Source organism: Lepisosteus platostomus, chromosome 16, assembly GCF_059453375.1.
Source record: "Lepisosteus platostomus isolate fLepPlt1 chromosome 16, fLepPlt1.hap1, whole genome shotgun sequence".
Taxonomy (NCBI): domain Eukaryota; kingdom Metazoa; phylum Chordata; class Actinopteri; order Semionotiformes; family Lepisosteidae; genus Lepisosteus; species Lepisosteus platostomus.
In genome coordinates, this window is record NC_142626.1 from 12,436,166 (window position 1) to 12,440,769 (window position 4,604).

Here is a 4,604-nt window from a genome sequence, read left to right on the forward strand (position 1 = left end):
TCTAATTGCTGCTAAAGGACTACAGTATGTACAAAGTATTGACTTGAGGGGGGGGTTAATAGTTTTGTGAATGAGAAATGTAAGTCTTTCATTCTGAAGAAACAAATGTTCTTGAATAAAAAAATATTTTTTTATTCATAAATAGTCCTAGGCATGCAAAAATTTGTATTGTATACAGTACACACATCTTGCTCTGACCATACTACACTACGATTATGTGATCGTAGCGGTTCTGTGCGAGCCTGTGCCCTCACCGCTCCACCCCACCAGTTCATCCCGAAACACCTGGGCATGAACCTAGGTCTCCAGCATAACACAACAGGAAACTAGCTGAGTGAGCTAAAGGAGACCTCCTTCAGTCCCAGCCAGCTGAGGTCCCTGCTACGCGCAGGGAGGGTGATGACGTCACCTTGCTGTAACCAGCTCTGCTACCATTACACATATTCCCATAGCTCCATACAGGAAACAGACACTGAACTATATTTAATATAATGACTCCTCAGGGAACACAGGATTTCTTGTAGACATTTTTCTTGGCCCCAGGCTTTCTAAACCACCTCCCTGCAGGCAGCATTCTTGGAAATGGGAATGAAGAGGTTGGGATCGGTCATCAATGATAAGTTGGACTTTCTTATGAACTGCAGTATAATACAGCCATAACTAGGCTGTGATACTATGTTTCAGATCTCCCTTGTGCTTTGCTTGTTTCCTACATCTCTGACCCAGACAGTTTCTACCTTGTCTGGATCCTCTCCTGTTTACAGACCTTCTCACTTCACCTAACTATACTTGTGGATTTCCTTTTGTGTGTACACATTGCTTCTTATCCTTGAAATCACATTTGCATGACCACAGTAGGACTGTTTCTCTGGCTGCTGAATGTCTCCCACCTGCTTGCAGTCTACTGCCTTTTCGCCTGTCTGCCCTCCTGCTCACTCATCTGCCTGCCTGCATGTGGGATTCATCAATAGCCCAGTCCACTGTGGTCCTTTCAGCTCAGTCATTACAGTAGGTTACAGGTTTAGACAGGTCTGTACTGGATTTGCGCTGAGGGATAGTGTAATCATGTCCATTATTCTTGACAAAATTAGTTAATGATCCATATTTGTCAATCCATCTCAATCCATCACTTTTCTATGGGAATCAAGCATGGGCTTTGACCAGGACTAGATCACTCAAGGACATTTAGCCTCTTCTTGTCAGACCTCTTCAGTGTTGCTTTGGTCTTGTGCTTCAGGTCACTATTCACAATGAAGAGTGAATTGTCTACTCATCTTTTAGATTAGTAGTCAAGACATGTTTTCCTGTAGGATTTGCCTGGTCCTGCGTCGACAATGGTCTCAGATCAATACCCCTTGAGTGAGAGCCAGAGGAGCAGCTCAGGGATCTTTCATTTAATTATTTCGAGGTTTAAAGGAAATGCGACAAGCCAAGCTCGTACTGTTCACAAGAAAGAAAACAGAAGACAATTTGAAAAGGAAAATTATTCCTGCGTCTAAAGGTCAGAGGTGAGGTTCTACTGTATATTAAACACTGAGCAGTCACGTGAGCATCTTTTATCGCTGCACCTATCAAAAAAAACAGTTGCCGGTCATTTATGAATTGGTTTCATTACTCTGCTCTCCTCCCCACTGATAGCTGTTGTGTAGTGAGCGTTCTGGCGCACTATGGGTGTCATCGCATCATCCAGGTGGGGGCTGCAGATTGGTGGTGGTGGAGGGGAGTCCCCATTACCTGTAAAAGCGCTTTGAGTGGAGTGTCCAGAAAAGCACTATATAAGTTTAAGCAATTATTATTAATTATTTTGTTAATGCAGAATTCCTACACACCTATCAGAGATCTGGGGATCGAGTGCAGTTCTTGGTTCCCCAGTTCCCTCTAGTGGTGTTAAGCGGGACTTCAGGTGAAAAAACGACCGCTGTGTCGCAGACCCTATTAACGGGAGGGGACCGCCTAGAGGGCAGCTAATGAATTCCTGATACAAAAGAAGGTCTGCAGACTCCTGATCCACAAACACCATTCACAGAAACACAATCATATTATTGATTTCCCATTGCAGTCCTGACCAGGACCAGCCTTGCTTAGGTTCAGCGGTCGCAAGTTTAGCCAAACATTGTGGTGATATTAAAGAAAGAAATTTATTGCACATTTCTGAACTGGACACAACACAATGTATTGTGGCAATGTATTTTTAGTATTTAATATACAGTACAAGGATCAAGCTGTAATATGATAAACTGTGTTTTTAGCATGTTAGAGATTAGTAACCCATCTTTGACTGGGATAAACAGAGCAAAACATTAACAGACATGAAACCCTAACAAGCCCCATCTGTTTTCACAGCTCAGATCTCATTAAACTGTCTGTGAGAGGATTTGTATACAGGAAGGAGCTTTGCATACCTGTGCCGCCTCACTGCTCCAAACACTTTAAGACTCACAGTGTGGATCAGTCACTGATCAGCCCTTTCAGAGTCACTGACACACAGGACAATGATGCCACTGATCCTACTGCTGGGGACACTGGAGCTCTTTGCTCAAGGTGGGGATTAAAAATAAAACTTATTTCATAATGTGTGATAAAGTAAATTTGATTTTCATGATTGTGTCTAAATATTTAACCTAATTTTTAAAAGTTTAGTGTGTAAAAACAGCAACTGTTTATAACAAACAAGTATTAATTCTCTCTCTGTTTCCATTTCACCTCCAGAATCCAGTGGGCAGATTGTTCTGACTCAGTCTCCAGCTCAGTCTGTTCTCCCAGGAAGCTCTGTCTCTATCAGCTGTACAGCCAGCAGCTCTGTTACCAGTGGTAGTAACAGCTACCTGAACTGGTACCTGCAGAAACCTGGTCAGGCTCCACAGCTCCTGGTTTATTATGCAACAAACCGTCAGTCTGGGGTTCCTGATCGATTCACTGGCAGTGGGTCTGGAACAGCCTTTACACTGAAAATCACTGGAGTCCAGGCTGAAGATGCAGGAGATTATTACTGTCAGCAGAGTAGAAGCTACCCTTTCACACAGTGATATATGTCTGTACAAAAACCTCCCTCAGCTCTACAGGAGCTGCTCTGACTCATCAACAGGAACCACAGAGGACTGAGACTGAGAACAGCTGCAGATTTTCTGCAAGTGAACTGAGCACCACTTAGTTTGTACATAATGTATGAACTTTTATCTTAATGTTATACTTATTTTTTTACCCAAATTATTTCTACATGTATCCACATTATTAAATGAAACTGAAAATGAAAAATATGAATATTTTTTTGCTTTTAACAGTTAAGTAGATAATATGTTATATATTATTGATAAAATTTAAAAGTACATCTGTTCAGCATTTTAAACAATATTCTATATTGTTTATGTTTGCTCCAAAGATAGCTTCCATCACTGAGAAGAGAAAGCAAAAGCTACTGTTCAGGCAGTAGAGTTAATCTCTTATTAACATGTGGGACTGCCTGTTCACGGGACCCTGGATCTGTTAGAATGACAATCAGATGAATCAGGAGCCTGAAGAAACTGAAGCTCGTGATGATTCTCCTTCTGGTGTGTTTATTGTCAAATAGAACCACAATCATTACAGACTGCAGTTTTCAAAACTGACCACAAGAGGGAGACAGATTATTACTGTCAGCAGAGTAGAAGCTACCCTTTCACACAGTGATATATGTCTGTACAAAAACTTCCCTCAGCTCTACAGGAGCTGCTCTGACTCATCAACAGGAACCACAGAGGACTGAGATGAATGACAATCAGATGAATCAGGAGCCTGAAGAAACTGAAGCTCGTGATGATTCTCCTTCTGGTGTGTTTATTGTCAAATAGAACCACAAACATTACAGACTGCAGTTTTCAAAACTGACCACAAGAGGGAGACAGATTATTACTGTCAGCAGAGTAGAAGCTACCCTTTCACACAGTGATATATGTCTGTACAAAAACCTCCCTCAGCTCTACAGGAGCTGCTCTGATTCTCCAAGATGATTCTCCTTCTGGTGATTCTCCATCTTGGATGATTCTCCAAGATGATTCTCCTTCTGGTGTGTTTATTGTCAAATAGAACCACAATCATTACAGACTGCAGTTTTCAAAACTGACCACAAGAGGGAGACAGATTATTACTGTCAGCAGAGTAGAAGCTACCCTTTCACACAGTGATATATGTCTGTACAAAAACTTCCCTCAGCTCTACAGGAGCTGCTCTGACTCATCAACAGGAACCACAGAGGACTGAGATGAATGACAATCAGATGAATCAGGAGCCTGAAGAAACTGAAGCTCGTGATGATTCTCCTTCTGGTGTGTTTATTGTCAAATAGAACCACAAACATTACAGACTGCAGTTTTCAAAACTGACCACAAGAGGGAGACAGATTATTACTGTCAGCAGAGTAGAAGCTACCCTTTCACACAGTGATATATGTCTGTACAAAAACCTCCCTCAGCTCTACAGGAGCTGCTCTGATTCTCCAAGATGATTCTCCTTCTGGTGATTCTCCATCTTGGATGATTCTCCAAGATGATTCTCCTTCTGGTGTGTTTATTGTCAAATAGAACCACAATCATTACAGACTGCAGTTTTCAAAACTGACCACAAGAGGG

The 4,604-nt window shown here is 41.9% G+C and overlaps 1 long non-coding RNA gene across 1 annotated transcript; it reads left to right on the plus strand.

The window, feature by feature from the left end:
* The first annotated feature begins 1,907 nt into the window (after nt 1-1,907).
* Nucleotides 1,908-3,257, plus strand: LOC148646896 (uncharacterized). The gene is made up of 2 exons (XR_015927653.1): nt 1,908-2,541; nt 2,710-3,257. It is a non-coding gene; the product is annotated as an uncharacterized LOC148646896 (long non-coding RNA).
* Nucleotides 3,258-4,604: the final 1,347 nt, after the last annotated feature.